The sequence below is a fragment of the Frieseomelitta varia genome, unplaced genomic scaffold, assembly GCF_011392965.1.
Source record: "Frieseomelitta varia isolate USP_RPSP 00005682 unplaced genomic scaffold, Fvar_1.2 scaffold_207, whole genome shotgun sequence".
NCBI lineage: Eukaryota > Metazoa > Arthropoda > Insecta > Hymenoptera > Apidae > Frieseomelitta > Frieseomelitta varia.
In genome coordinates, this window is record NW_025109828.1 from 1,090,941 (window position 1) to 1,107,791 (window position 16,851).

At 42.4% G+C, this 16,851-nt stretch overlaps 1 protein-coding gene across 6 annotated transcripts in view; it reads left to right on the forward strand.

Annotated features, from left to right (window-relative positions):
* LOC122527015 (putative polypeptide N-acetylgalactosaminyltransferase 9) overlaps positions 1-16,851 on the forward strand; it is a 264,654-nt gene that overhangs the window by 135,657 nt on the left and 112,146 nt on the right. Inside the window, exon 1 of one of the 6 annotated variants that reach the window (XM_043650791.1) lies at positions 10,252-10,264. The exons of the other annotated variants lie outside the window; for them this stretch is intronic. The gene's annotated coding sequence lies outside the window, so the exon portion shown is untranslated. Of the gene's footprint in view, positions 1-10,251; positions 10,265-16,851 lie in introns of those variants that run through there. 6 annotated transcript variants of the gene reach the window in all.

Genomic DNA, 16,851 nt, shown 5'->3' on the forward strand with positions numbered 1-16,851 from the left:
AGGTGAAGGCGAATCGCTTTCGGTGATCCGGCGGGGAATTCCTGTCGGGATTAAGACACGAGGAAAACTCTCCTCCGATCCTCTCCAACTGCTGAGGAGGCTTTTGTTCACCTTGTTGCAAAACTGCGACGCGTTTCGAGTCTTCGAATCGATCACGTCGATCGACTCGACTCTGCTAATCGAGCAATGCTGCGTAACACATTGTGGACGGCAGACGAGAATTCTCGTCTTTCGTGTTTCAACGTTGCGGAACGCTATTTTGCGTTGTAGGGGACACGACTCAGGCTACGTAATATGTAATTTATTATATATTATTATAATAATATATAATATTATATAATATTATATACAATATATAATTATATATTATAATGTTATATAATTTTTCAAGAAGTAGGGAAATTGTTTCTTAACATACCACACCAAGAAACGTTTGCTAGAGGTATTTTCATTTTATTTAATGAAATACTTTTAAAATGAAAAATAATTATTAATGATTTTAATTATTAACAATACACTTGTTATTGAATGCTATACATTCTCTTGAACCCTTTCAATCATATATTAAATAATGCAAAAAACACGAGAAAAGGCTATATCAGTTTATCAGAGCATACCGTCTCCAATGTGTTGATATGAATATAAAATAAATAATAGTTAAAATTTAAAATACATAATAAATAGATTCTTAAATATTACTGTGAAAAATATAATAGTAATATTTAAGAATATTTTATCAATGTGAATTAAAGAGGTGCATATATGCATTGTACAAAGTTTCCCTGTTGCTCCAAAAATGTGCGGGCCCTGGGTGCAGGTTAGGCGCGCCGAATGCGCTACGCAGTGTGTTAATTTAGCGCTTCGAGTTATAGAATACAATTGCTTAACGACGGCAAACTCGATTCTAATTCTTCTCTTGAATTTCGCAACTTTTCGTATTTTTCTTTTTCCTCTTTTCTTTTTCCCCCCCAGTGCAAATTTATTCGATCGTACGAACGAAAATTTCGAGGGAACTGAACGAATGGAATCGTTGTCTTGTTCGTTGTCTTGTTCGCGACACCACCTCCAATTTTTCCACCTCGGATTTCGTAATACTTTGAGTCTACGATATTCCCTCGTCCCTTTGATCTCTTCCGCAGACGTCTCTGTCGATGCGGGAGAATAGATCCGGGAAATGTAAAAATAAATCAAAGTAGAATCGAAGGAGAGTTTTTCGTGGATCTTCTCTGTCCGGGCGAAATTCCGATCGAGTTGGCTGTGGCGCAAGAGAGAGAGAGAGAGAGAGAGAGAGAGGGAGGGATGGGAAGTGGACTCATTTACGTCGAAACGAATTTAAATCTCCTATCGGCCGCAGGATTTGATTGAAAACGGCTCTCGGTTAACTACCTACTCCGAGTTCGTGTGCCAGACGCGAATTTCGAAACCTTCCACTCATTTTCCACGTTGTTCCCCGCACCTCTTCTCTTTCTTTTATTTTTCGATCGGCAATGAGTAAATTTCGCGGTTCGCTGTCCACGTTACTCGAAACAGTCGTTCTTGTCGTTGATTTCAATACTTTTTTTTTTTTTTTTCTCCGATTACATTTCGAATAAATCGGGCGGTCGTCGGGCAACAATTTGCAAACATTATTGTAAGATCGATTATAAAATTGTATTCGCGTTTTACGATACTTACCGGTTACGTCACGGCCGAATTCAAACGCGCGAGCAAGAATACGAAATGAAAAGTCTCTCGTTTGATCTTTTTACGATCTTTTGACATCTCTCGTTCGATTGGGAAATGAATCGCGGCGCGGGGAGAGAAGAGGAAAGAAACAGAAGAAACGTTCGATTCGCGTGCAACGAGCGAGTATCGCGCGAATGGATTTACCATGGAATCCATGGAAGAGCCCGCCATTACTCGACGAAATGAACTCCGGTATATCGCGGCCAGTGATCCACCAATTTTCAGACACAATCGCGCGTCGCGTAATTTCCCGGCGATTTCATTGCGTATTTATGCACCGTGAACATTTCGCTTCTCGTGATTTTGCCGAACGTTCTCGGCCGTGATTGACGAACGATCGAAAAAAAAAGAAAAGAAAAAAAAAAAAGAACAGGTATTTGGATCGAACGTTTGACGAAATAAATATAATCGTGGCTGAAAAACGAATTGTCAGTTCACCAGGTGATGACTCTGGTTCCTCGTATGTTATAAATTATCTCCACAGTGTCGCTTTATTGTTTGGCTTACCCATTTGTTGCTTCTCGTGAACGGACAGCGAAATATCGAGAGTATAATCGACAACCAATTAGAGAATGAAACGTATTTACGCGTGAGAAATCGCCGCGTGTACGAAAATTCGACGAATGCTGATCGATTCCGGTGTTTGAAAAAAAAATTGCTTACCATCGAAACTTTATATTATCGAGAATGAAATTTGCGGTGAAAGAGCAAAAAAACACACCTCAACGTCGGATCCTGAACGAAATAAAATCGAGTTTCACGCGATTACGATTCCTGTATAATAAACTGAATGATAAATCCGCTGAATCTTGTTAAATTGCTGGCTAACGAGAGATCGTAACGTGAATCGTAATTAATCCAAAGATATAATGATCTCGTTTAAAATGCGACACTAAATGGTGTCGTTACTCCAATGAAATAGTCGATGATCGCTTGTTCTAATAATCTGCTTATAAACCATTACGTTTACCCTATTTACTCGTTAATGTCGATATTACCGAGGCCGACGCCTCGGCTAACTTTGAACGAAAGATAATGCAAGCGGTGAATATCGCACGGATCGCGCAAACGTTCAAATTTACCGACTCGGCTTGCCAAAATTGTATTTCGATCGACCCAGTGTTTATTTCTTTCATTTTGTCGTATTTATCTTTATTTTTATTTTCGCTTCGCGTTTCGATTTCGTCTCACCGAGGCCAAAGAATGAAGTTTTCGAGGTCGCAATTCTCGCAGAAGGTCGCGATCTAGATCTTGACTCGCGTGAAACCAGTTTGCGAGGCCAGCGAGAGACGAGCGAGCTGCTCGTTGCAACACTAGGTTCAGGCTACTGACCCTCCGTGTTTGCGCTCGCTTTGCCACGCAATTTCACGGATTAAGCGCGTTAACTGCCAATCCACCGATTACAACTCTTTTTCCTCCGGCCAGGCAACGTCTTTCGTCGAAATTTTCGCTTCTCGGTCAAGGTATTGCTGATCAATTGCCGATATGCGAACGTATCTACGATCCAAGGTTCTTCGTTTCGATTTTTCTCTTTGCGAATTTTTTTTTTTACTGCTTCGCGGAATCTCAAAGAATTCGATTTTTTTTCGTTTTGAACGATTGTTTTACTGGTGTAATTAAAAATTTTTCAGAACTCTTTTTATTCGAGTAAGACGAGACTTTCACTCCGGAATTTGTTGCTGTAGAAATATGACGATACTGGATGTTGCGCTATGCTATATACATGTGCCTGTGGATCCTTTCTGCTGAGTCTTTTCGATTCGTACATTGATCAAAATTTCCAACAACGTGTCAAAGATCTCTTGGCAGTAAATTTTCAAGTTTCACTGAAATTCTTTGATTTTAATTGCGAAAGTAGCCAGTCGTCCTTCGGTAGTATTGCTCCATCGTTCTCCGTTACATCAGATTGAAAGAACGAATTCGAGATTCCGCTATTTATTTCAGTTTGATAGTGAAAATTTTACCGCCCGCGGGATCGTTATTTAAAATCGTGTCGCGATAAAAGCGCAAAGCGTAACTTGGTAGCTGCCCACGGTTACCGCGGGCCACTCGCATTTCACGATTCTTAATCGACTCATCTGTCGGCTAATAAAACCGACATATTTCGTATCAATGGTATCTCTCACGTGTCCCCGTTACTCACGCCAACTCACCCGGAATATTTTCCCACGGAATCGGACATGGGAACCGGGTTTCACCGTCGCGGCTAACAATCTTTATCGAAACAGTTCGTATCGAGGCTGCGTTTGGCAATTTTCCTAACAGCGGACCTTCCCTCGGGGAACTGTCAACGTTTAACGCTGGGACTACCGACGACTGAAGCATGATGTACAATTTCCATCAGAGACGTTGACGTAAAAGAAAATACAATCGAGGGATAGACAAGATTTTATTTACGCGTTTTACGAAGAATCATTCAAATCTTCAAAAATATTCAAATGGTCATTTTGTGCAACTTGTTGAACGCTATCAAAGTTGCAGGTTTGTGCAACTCGTGAAATAAGGTAGCCGAATAGAATTTCTAGAAATCGATTTTTTCATACGTTACTTGGTCGAATAAACAAAATAGCGATGTAATTAATTAACGCACATCGGAGCGAAATATTGCAAAATTTGATTAAAAAGCTACGTACAGTACCGTGTGCCGAGGAGAAGAAAAAGAAGAAGAAGAAGAGTAACGCAGAGTATGGCTGCTGCCACGTAGTCGGATAATAGTCAGATAGCATGCAACCGGAAGGCTGTCAATTTAGCGGAGACTGTCATTCAGTCAATGCAGCTCGATGTGTATTACTCAATCTAAGAGTGTCCGGGGGGCTGAGCTCGAAAACACGTGGCTCGTGTGCCACGTAATTGAGCTAGATTTGCGCGCTCGATTATAGATGGAACGTATCTCTTCTCTCCCCCTGTCGTCTCATTTCCGCGGATGTTTACGCACCTTCACAAACCAAAGTGGAATTTCTATAAAAATTTTAATATCCTGAGAAATTTTTCATCGAATTACCGCTCGCCTTTCCCACATACCGTAAATGAGAGATTATTCGTTTCGTACGAAAAACGAGCGCTCCCGGATTCCTGCGTTTCGTTGAACGAGTTCACGTGATACAGTTGGAGCACATTACGCGCTCGGATGAATCGTTCGAAGCGATACTCGTTTCCTTTTTCATCTATTACATCGACGATGGTAATTCGCGATAAACGGAATCGTTTTGAAATCGATCATACGAGGTGCAACGTGTGATTAGTGACTGCTGTTCAATTTTATTCTTGCTCCGATGGAAAATTACTGTGCAGTGTGTAATTATCCGATCGATTAATTTTTGTCGCAAGTCCTCGAAGGCTATTTTTTTAAAATACTTTTACCGTATTCTGTGAAACTGATTGCAAATTAAATTAAATCGATGCCAGAAAGATCAGTCGAGTACATCAGTCAACAGGTATGTCGATAATCTCGTCGAGACTAATCGCCGGATACGCTCGAGCGCGCAGAACAGCGGCAACAAAACTCAACAGGTCGTAGTTTTTAGAATCGTAGCACGAAAGAAACTTCCATACAAGCAGAAAAGTGAAGTATAAACGAGAAGATGGCTGTACAAGCTTCGGGAAACGAGGTACATCAGTAGGAATTAAAATATTAACAGGTCGAAAGGGAAGCTCGTGCTGCGTGTCTCGACTGTCCGACATAAAAATCCCATATAACTTTGCCAAAAGTTCGTGAAATATCCGAGAATCCCTCGGCGACTGGCGGATTGGGATCGTGAGACACGATCGACAGAGAGGAGCCGATTAGAGGGCACTTAGACACCCGTGTGAAGTCTCCTCCCTAGCGGGATCCCATTGTCGATCCCAGAGTCGTAGAGTCGCAGAGTCCGAGACTCATCCGTGGAGGATACGTTTCCCCTCTCAACGTATATACACACACGTATATACACGAAGTTGTTAAAAAGTTCTGCTCTCAATCTTGCGGCCTTGCTCTCGCGAGGTGAAAAAAGCACGAAGGAGAAGAGAGAAAGAGGGAGTGACGAGGACAAAAGGGTTGGAACGAAGAAGAGGAGAGGTGCAATTCGCGAGAGAGAAAGAGAATCGGGAGCGAGAGAGAAGGGGTTAGGAAGGCTGGATAGAAGTGGGAGAGGAAGGAACGTACGACGGGATGGGTGCCGGGCATCGAACTCTCGGGCACATATAATACGGGATGGTATTACGTGGAACGAGACTGATCACGACGGCACACAGTCATGTACGTGAAGGTGTCTCGCGGAGAGGGATCTCGCGAGGGCACGCGAAATAGATTCTCGCTCTCGGACTTAACGGTGCTGGAATTGTCGACGCTCCGGCGACGTCCAAAAATGGACGATTCTCCCCTTCCCTTCTTCGACCACCTCTTCGTTCCCGCGAAGGCTTATGACCGATCTCGATTGCCTCTGCACGATCTTGCATTTTATTCGATCGCCTTCCTCGCGAGCGCTTCGCCAAACACCGACGACTTTGGTTCACCTTTGACGGTTCATTGCTCGCTCATTGCGGTTCGTCGCTGCCTTCGGATAGAAGTTTCAAAGTCGACGAAGATGATTAGAAACGTGGCGATCGACTCTTTTCTCTGAGCTGACAAACAGACGTACATATACGTCTAATCAAGTTCCTTATTTTTCAAACAAAAACCCATTCAATCCTTCTCGCCCTTTCTTCCGCTGTTGTTCAATTCGTCGCCCAGTTCCGTCGAGAAAACGACCGAAATTATTTCACTGGAAACGGAATTAATTATTGTTTGCGTCTAGTCGGAAATGGCTCTCATTTCCAGCCCCCTTATTTTTAAACAAATCGCCTCCTTTCGGGGATGTAACGTCTTTCGTTTGTTGCCGCCTAATTAGGGTCGTCGAGAAGGATTTGTTAATCGACGTTGCAGGCCCGTTTCTGTTTCGGCGCGAGCCTGGAAACGAGTGGAGTTGGATCAGCCGGGGTGGAGCGGAAGGTTGACGAAGGCTTGGCGACGAAGGGTGTAAAGGTGCGCCGCTTATTAGGCCGCACCATCTGTCGCCACTTATTGTACCGTGATTCGTCCCCGGGAGGGGGTTATTGCGACTGGATGTGGAATTTAAATGCGACCTAACCCCTCGTTTCACGTCGTGCCTTCCTTTTTCCAACGCGGCGAGCGCGTCGTTGAATTTTCATTAAGCAATTATTCGCGGCGCGACGCTGAAATATGGCGCTGGCGCGCGACAGATGTAACGTAATCAGTTTCGCGATTCCGCGCGTCATTTCGCGAGTGTCTGGGAAAAAAAACCTGCAACCGACATTGGTTGTGTACCAGTCGAGATTGGCCACGACTTTCGAAGTCTCACCTTATCAAACGTATATATTGTAGTATCGTAGGTCATTGTCAAGTCACAATCTGTACTTGTATTTATTGTACATTTGCATTTAGTTATAATGGATGGTGTGAAAGAGAAAGAAAGTATAAATGTGGTGGGAGAAGCGCAACGTTGGTGCGAGGCGTGTTTCTTTTTGAAGAAGTACAGTTACAATAGAATTTTAAATTAATCTACTATGCGTGTCTGAAAGTAATCAGTAAAAATAGAAGTGTAAAATATTTAATCGTACGTCATAGTAAAATTTTAAATTATTTGCCATACGTATCTACAAGTAATCAGAAACGAGAAAATGTTAAATTAATTATCTATTTTTGTTGCGTCGCGTGGCACTCTATTCAACACAGTTTTGTTTTTTAAATAGCTCGTGGAATAAAAACCATAGATCACAAATAAATCGTATCCCGGCTTCGTCGAATGTTTCGTTCGCTTGGCAACCCATCAAGAAGAGAACAAGTCGCGGTAATTCGAGTTTACAGTTACGTATGCACGTGCTTGGTGTACGTCGTTCAAGTTGAGAGTATCGGAAATTACGTCAATACTGCTAAAGCACCGAGGATCGGAATTTTGTCGGAGAGAATTTTGTTGGAAATTAGAAGTCAGCCGGGGACGATCGTCTGGATTCGGATCGGGACATCGTTGCCCACGGGCGTCGACTAATAAATTTATCGAATCCTGTCGGTCGCAACTTTACTCTTGCTCTCGCAATCAGAGGCTTACGCAACTTTGGTCGACGCTCTCGCGGAAACGCGATCCGGAAGCGTCGATGTAACAATTGCGTTAGCAGAACGAGAATGCAGCTCAGAACAGTTCTCCGCACGAGGATGAGCACGTAACGTTCGAGAGCCAAGTTCATCCCAGGGTCGAAGCTCTCTCGTCGAGCTCGACTGTTGCGAGAATTCGAACGGTGAATCCGCTCTTTGCTCCTTCGAGAAATTTCGTCTGACGCCTGGCCCCTGTAAACTTTACTCTGCGACTAGGGTGGAAATTTCAGGTTTCTCTCAGTCGAGAGGAAATCAAAATAAAATCCTCACGATTGCTTCTCACTCGACAAATTATCGACACTGTTGTCTTCAAAGCAAAGCACGAGTCTCGGTCGTCGAATCGTCGATCGTAAGGGAACGACTACGGATCCCTACGTTGATCCCAGCTTACCCGGAAGCATCAGTTCGCCGGAGGTTGGTGGAATCAGCATCGACAACGCCACGATAATCAATCAACCGTCAATATTCCCGAGAGAGAAAGAGAGAGAGAGAGAGAGAGAGAGAGAGAGAGAGCGGACTTTGGAAAAAAAGGCAGCTTTTTTCGCCTGGTGAACTAAATTCTGTCAATTAACGAACTAAAGACAGAGGGGAGAGAGAGAAAGAGACAGACAGAGAGAGAGAGAGAGAGAGAGAGAGAGGAACGGATCGATAGATCGATACGCAAAGAGGAAGAAGGAGAGTATTCAGCTGGAGCGCTAACGAGACGGTCGCCGAGTTTCCTGGCCCCGGCTATTAAAGCCTGGAATATGTCGAGTATCGATTCGGTGACGAGGGACGAAACGGAGCACACGTACGCATGGATCATGCTCCGCTCGATCCGCGAATTTTCGTGGCGTGCCTTCGACATGCAGAGCGTGAAGATGCCAGCGGCATCACGCAAACATGCCGTCTGTCGACTGAAATTAGACGGTCAAACCGCATCGTCTAGGCTCGAGATATCTGCCTCGTGGGTATTTTACGAGTTTCACGTGGTAATAGTTTAATAAAGTTCGTCAACGGTTAACTCGTTTCCTCTCCCTCTCTCCCTCTCTCTCTCTCTCTCTCTCTCTCTCTCTCTTGCTCGGTGTCTCTTCTAGGGAGCTACTTTTGACGCGAGAGCGCGTTTACGACAGCCTCCTTTTGCCGAGTGCCCAAGGAAGGCTGACAGCGTGGGACAATATGGTAATTCGACGGCGTGAAACCTCTTGGATATTCTATTATGGACTGGTGCGACGTAAAGATTCGCGAGGAGAGTCTCTGCCGAGCGTGTGTGTGTTTGTACGATGATTTTGTGGTAGTGGGGAAACGTGCGCGGTAAGATCTAGCGAGTCAGACGTACATACCGCACTTGCGCTTTATCCTGAACAATAATTCTCTCAAATCGTTTGCATTTTTTCAAATTAATTTCGAGTTTTAAATCAATTTTAATTCGACGAAAAATATTCACAAAACTGGAAAGGAATATCCTTCGTCAATTTTGTTTGATTGAAAATTTCGCGATTGAAAATTCGTTAAAAAAAGAAAGTAGAACAGAAGTTTTAGAAACTTCTCTTGAAAATTCCCTGTTGTACGCACGAGTCCCATACGATATGTAGAATGTGCAATATATATTCTGCATGGGCGACAAAGAAACTCGAAATCGTACGTACGATGTGGTCCATTTTTATGGAAAATGTACCACATCTGCGTAATTCAAAAGTTTGAGAAAGGAGTTTCGAATCGAGTATAATTCTCGACTGCGTATTACTTGCAAGATATTATACTCGTGAAATAAAGCAGAAATCTCAATTCCGCGATGTGAGTAATTTAAAATATAAAAAGGGAATAAAAATGGCTTTAATAACTTTATTAAAATTTAACCCAGATAAGCTATTGACGGACGTTTCCAGCTCCGTGCTTGTGAACAGCCTGATCAGACCGAATAGAATGTTTTATTTATCGAGAGGCGAAGAAGAAATCAAAGAGAAGAATCTTGGCTGCTTGGAGCATCAATTTTAATGGTTCAAAGGGAAAATCGTATTCATAAAAGATATTCTTCCGGTTAAACGTTTCTTTCGTACGTTCAATTCAAGTTTGCGACGTCAACAGGAAATTTGCGAGTTTTGTTTCTTTATGCAACTGGGAAACAATCGAAGTACGCGTACCTATTCACTCGTGCACGATTAATTTATGCAAATTTAACTCGTTCGCCGATAATCAGTGGGAATTTATACCGGCTATTTATTATATAAGTTGGTCGGGAAATAATTGCGCTTTTCTGTCCCTCAATTTCAAATATATACATCTCAGCTCTCAAAGATTTTTTTTTATTAATCAAACAACTATTTGCTTCGACACACTTCTGCGATAAATTACAAGCCCAGTAATGTTTGAAAAAGTGAAAATCTGTTGGAGAAAGATCTGATGAGTATGGTAGATGAGATAAAGTTTCGTGTCCCACCTCATTCAACTTTTGGAGGATAATTGCTGCAACAGTTGTGGCCGCGCGTTATCATGCAGTAGTATTAGAACGAAACTTATTGGACCACCATTACATCGTACGTGTCTTGATAGTGTCCGAGCCAAACGTATTGTAGGTTTTATGCACAGTTTCCTATTTATTTTGAATTTGTAAAGAAAAATTGCCTTTTGTCCAATGCCATTTCAGTGGCCAAAAATGGATCATAAATTGTCTTTGAAACAGGAGTGATTGATTCCAAAATACAGATCCGTGATTGTGCGATCGTGATGACACGAGCACGATAAATGCAGAAATCTGCAGAAAAAAGTGTGAGAGAAAGTCGAAACATAAAAAGCGCAATTATTTTGCGACCAATCCAATAACACTATATCGGGATGATAGAGAAGCAAAGTAGTATCGACAGATACTGATTTTATCGTTTGACGTCGCCAATTTGTTCTGTAAATGTAAATCTAATTTCTCCTACGACAAGGCACAAGAGAAACCTAAAATTTCGTAAAATTTCGTAAAATTTCGTAAAATTTCAACAATTTCTACACAGTGGGTTTGCTCGTGGTCGAAGAATTCAATAATGTTTGCGAGACAAATACGCGCGTCAAGTGAGTGCAAAACGAGATCCTCTGTCCTGATTAAATTTCAACGGTGCTTGGTAATCGGCGTGGCTTATGTGCATCGTGTCGTTAAACTTGTGCCCCGGAAACCGGAACTTCTGATCCTCCACGCTCGTTGTTCCGTCATCGTATCACGGAAATAACTGCGAGCTATTTTGTCGAGTTGCTCGTCCCGCGACATTCGAAACCGATACCCAGCGTGAAATATCGTGCGATAATGTTCCACGACCACTTGGAAACACAAGACAAGCCAAGATCGATAATACGGGAACGTTTTGAGGCATACTCGATTGCCTTGTACTTTTTTTCCAAGTCTTTAACTCTTGGAATTATTTCGTTCAAATTATTTTCAAGCTTGAAGGGATCTTCGATGAAACGTACAAACGTTTTGCAAAACATAATGCAGAAATACCTACGTGGAACTTTTTTAAAGTTGCAATAGACAGTTGTAGCACAACTTGGGATCCTCTGACGAAATTTTCTTAGATAAATAGCGAGATTCGATTAATTTAGGAAGGTACGTTTGTCTGTAAGCTGTAAGAGGAGGGAAAGCACAGAGTCTGGAGACTTTTTTGAAGGAAAAAAAGAAAACTTTTTCAATTAGACTTTGTGGAACTTTGTATATATAAATATGAACAGGTAAAAAGAGCTAGCTCGATGCAACAATATTTTTACATCATATCGATAAGAAACTATCAAAAATGGCACGGACCTTTTGACCCTTCTCTTGGATCGCGCTTTTCGCTATAAAATGTTTGCCTCTTCTAGGAAGCGCACACGACCGCTCACGATCTCTAATTTTTTCCCGAGTTCGATCGAGGTTCGGTGAAAGCGTGAATCCTTCCCATTGTTCGACGCCATAAATCCAGGCGATATCGATGACGAGCAAGCCTATAAGCGAGCACGCGATCCAACTCCTAGAAATTGCGTTACACAGCAATCTCGCTCTTCTTATTTCATTTTCTTGGTATCTTCGTCTTCTCAGAATCGTGTAATTGATGCAGGAAAGAAAAAGAATCGAAGAATCAGGCTGAAACGGTATTTATGTACGCTTCCTCCTGACAGAGAAATAATTGAACGTTCGCGCTTGTTCGTGTTTTAATGGTTACCTTCGCGCTTGTAAAAATCGTTACTACGCTAACGTTGGGACACTAAAGGCATCAGGTGGCGCGTTCAAATCGCACGGCGAAAGGAGAACCATGTCATGAACTGTAAATTAAAATTATGCGAGATTCAATGCGAACGTATTGCTTTTTCACATGTGGAGAAGGGGTACGAAAGTCTCAATAATTTTGATGTCACCGATGCATCGTGTCGTTCTAGACAAGTTTGATTACGTTGATACGCAAGAGAAGTAATTTCAGTTTGATTCTTTCATTTTCCCTAAAGAGACGCTCTGTTAGGAACAGAATTGTACCTCTGCTCTGTGTCGATTGATTGATTTATTACCTTTGTTTGTGTTAGTCGATGCATCAACGTTGTAAATTATTTAGTGCTGCGATTGCTCGTCAAACTCGTATTGTAACAATCTCATCCGAAATCCTGAATGTAATCTTTTTGTATGGATAATTCGAATCCATCGTCGACGGTACAACGCGAGATGAAGTCAATCTTGGAAAAATCATTTCCAATTACCAATAACAATTATCGGCCATCGCGATGGTCGACGAAACGTTCCAAGTTTGTAATTAATACGAGAAAAGAGAATGGTTGCAGGACCGTGATTGGTTTCCTGGCACCAAACAATCCCCTTTCTCTGTTTCTCCTTCTTACGTCGCGCCGTGTCCTCGGTCCAGCTTAATCTCATCCCCCTTTCTATCGCTGCAAAGTGCCTTCCGCGGGGGTAAATTGCATCCCAATCGACCCAGTTTTTGTTTCAATTTGTTGCGAATTTACGTGCGAAATATCGGCGTGTCGAGAACACGATAGAACGAAAGCAACAAGAAGGGGGAAAAGGCAGTACGAGAAAAGAAGCCGCCGCAGCAACTGGAGCAATCCACTCGCGTCGTTTCTCGACGTTCTCTCGTCGACTGCGATTCAATTTACATTTCATTCCGCGAATCCAGTCGGCTTTTGGCCAGTCACACACCACCAGCTTTTTTTCTCTCCTTCGTCGAGATTTCTTCGTCCTCGCGTTTCTTGGTTCTCCGCTGAACCAGCACACATCTCGGACTCGTCAGAAAAATAAATTATTTCAACCAACCAATTTTTGTTCCCTTCTGCCAACTTGTTCTACGATGTATCGCGCAAACTACCATACATTGTTATATAAGAAACTCGTACAGTATGTATGTATAGTTAAAACTATAAATATAATGTATAATTTAAAAAGATATACAATTTGAGAGCGTATAACGTAAACGTGCAATTTAAAAATAGAAAACTTGGCAGCTCGCTTCGTATGTTTTTTTCTTTTTCTCTTTCACGTCGAACAGTTTAACGAATTAGAGAGCGAGAAACTTGCAACTTGAGAGAAATTGGAGAAAACGAGAATGAGAATTCGCCACTATCGATCGAACAATTACGTGCCTATAGAATATCATGTTATTGAGTCTCGTCATCGGGTCGTTGCGAAAAATTATCGTGGAGATTCGTATCTGGCGACCAAGGCGAATCTGGCAGTCCGGAAGATGATTGCTTCTGTCAGCTGAGCCGAAAGGCTGCGACCAACGCAACGCGGCGAAATAGCTGGCAGGCTCTTCCGCTCGAGCGGAGCGTCGAAACGCGATCCAGAAACGCCGAGGATGCGTGGCTTTCCTTCCACCAGCGATTTTCAAGGGATTTCGCTTTGATTTTATCTCAAACCTTCGGGGCTGGAGGGGGTAGGACGATGCGACGTGGCGCGTTGTCGACGTCGACGAAGCGAATTTTCAACCACGCGGGTTACACAGTCATCCCTTCTTTCTTTCTTTCTTTCCATCTTCCAACGTAATGCTTAAAATTGCTATCGGATCTACTTCCGTCTTTCTTTGACCGCACAATCGATCCAGCAGCCTCGATTCATTAATTACTTTTGCTTATCCAGCTCACCGGGAATTATTAAATTCCTGCTCTTCGTTTTAAATTCTGATCGACGACAAAATTATTCAATATTATATCACGTAATAACGTAATGCATTAACGAATGCTTTCACAATTTTCCTCCTTCAATTTCAATCGCACGACGAGTGAACGACAGCTTGGACAGATTGGAAGATGAAAATTCGATAAATTCAGCATTCACAGAGACATTTGACAATCTTTTTTTTCTTTTTGCTTTCACTTCATGGTCAATCAAACGAGCGATTATTATAAAATATCAGAGGTGGAAATTCTTCGTAAGCGCGGGTACCAATCGAGGCAACTGTGAACGACGCTCGTAGCTAGATGAAATCAGTTCTAATCTATTACGCTATTACACGTACAATGCGAAGTTACAATGTGTCGTTACGAGGATTATCGAGTCGTACGGGCCATAGTTAAACGAATACTCGAACTTTGCTCAATAATTCCTCCGGTCATTATTGTCATATTTCGGAAGTTGTCCCGACCAACGGAACTCCGCGCACAATAATTGACACGTGGGTAACGTATCTCTGTCGATTAGTATCGAGTTTTCCGTTCATTACGATCAGCTTTCATGTTTCACGCTCTAATGTTTCCGTAGAATGTGATTTTAACACTTTCACGTCACTCCAGCAATGATGCGTAGTTATTCTTCTTCTTTTTTTATCTGAACATGTTTACGAACAGCGGTGTATCCACAATTTCTGCTATTATTCTAGATAATAAAATCGCGTTTCACGAACGGTTGTATCAAAATTCATCTACGATAACCGCGAACAACCATTTCTTTCCACTCTGCACATTAACGAGAAAACGTACGTGCTTATTATTATCAATCTCGATCATCACTCCACGTTTCTTTCAAACGTACTCTTCCGCGACAGCGATTGTCACCTGGTGTTTTTCGATTCTAATCGGCATTTGCAACCGGAGCGACGACTCGCGATGGAAAAGCGCGTCGATGTGTCGCCCCGCGACGAGGTGGAAACGCGTTTGTCCGCGCGATCGTGCATTTACATTTCGCTACAATAAACGTTGCCGTTGGGACGTAACGATGTTAACGTTTCATCGGCGAACTCGTTGACGCACGGATGACGAGCCATTTCTTGGCTCGGTTTTCCCGTCGGTATATTGTTTTCGATCGCGCGACACGAGCTTTCTCGGCCGAGAAAATCCGCTCAAATCCGGCTGCTTCTCTCTGTCTCTCTTTTTTCTTTTTCTCTTTTTTTCAAAATGCACCGCCGATCGGTGAAGAGAGAGGGAATTGCCCATGTCGGGCATTCTTTTTCACTCTTTTCTTTTTTTTTTCTTTCTGTCTTTCTTTCTTTTCTTTATTTTTCCACGAATACCGCGCGGCAGGGCGCGATTCCGTTAAGTTACAGACGCGATATCATGTAATATTCATGATCGAAGGAAAATTGTTGGAAGTGTCTGAAACGGTTGAAGGCTTACGGCTATTCAAATAAATTCATTGCTAGGTAAGACGTTTAATATTGATGAGTTGCGAGCCGAGGTGTACCAAGGGTGTTTCTGAAGGGTTGATCAGAGATTCGAGTGTGCGTGTGCATTGCGGTGGCGAGCAGAATTCGATGTGAAAATTCTCTTTTCTCTCTCTCTCTCTTTCTCTCTATTTTATTTGGAGATTCGGTAGCGTCGAATTAAACAGAGACGAAAATGTATGTAAATGGTTTTATTTTCGGTGAGAAGTTGTATTTGATAGTCTCGCCTTTCTGAAAATTATCACTCTGTCAAGTTATTATCACTCTATCAATTGATTAGATGACGAATGTTAAAATTGAGCGAAATTTTAGTATCGATAATTGATTACAAATACAATAAGTAAGAAACGGTTCTTAATCGTGCATGCGTACAGTTTCCTGATGAAATACTCGTTAAAGCAAAGTAATGATCGCAGAACTGTATCATATCGATGATTGTTTCGTCCTTATATAAACATCCCTTACCGCACAATCAATATAAGTTCACGTTCGATTGATATGAAATACGATCGTTCGATATACAATTTTCTTCTACTTATCGCTATCTTTCATTGTCTCCAAAATTGTATTATCTTTCCCGAACCATCGCGAACCTCACCAATTATTTCACGATCGATCCACGTGTCGATTCGAAGTTTGAGTACGTGCAGATACAAGTGTATTTCGCATTTCTCTGGTCTTTCGTCTGACCGTTAATCTTTCGATTCCCTCTTTAAAGAGACGATTTTATTTCGCCCTCCCATCCCAAATTCATCCTCGCCCTCTCTGAAACAAACAAGTACAAATTCGACGAAATTTTCGTGGAAATTTGATGGAGAAATTTTTTGATCACGAATCGAACGAAAAAAAGAAAAACAGAAACATTTCAACAGTGGCAAGTACCCGTTTTCTATCATGATCGAAAGGTTGGCGTAGCGCAGGAGCAGGATGACAGGATGGTTTGGCCAGCAGAGAAATGGCCGACAGCGAAATGGGTAATTTTTTTTTCTCTTTTCTTTTTTCTTTTTTTTTCTGTCGAGCGAAGCAAAAAGCACCGAACATTTGGAAACACGTCGATTCCAGTTTCCCTTTTTCCCAGTATTTTTGCCCAGAGCTCCGACGAAAATGATTCCATCGCCGCAGCTCAGCTACCCTCTCAGCTTCAAAGTCGGCCGAAATGAAATGAGAAACATTCCTCGCTGGGAACGTTGATTCAGTCGCCTCCCGTCCAGAGAGGAAGAAAGCGCGAACCTCGCGAGAAACGTGACTCGATCGACGTCCTCTAGATTTGCTACTTTTATGCGTCGTTTCGTTGGATCAGTTTATTCGTTTGCCGAGTGGTAACTGGCAATTGAAATCGATGCGAACGAGGACATTTCTTTGGAGATTGTTGCCTCGTTACCCCGTGGGTGCATGTTTTAATGC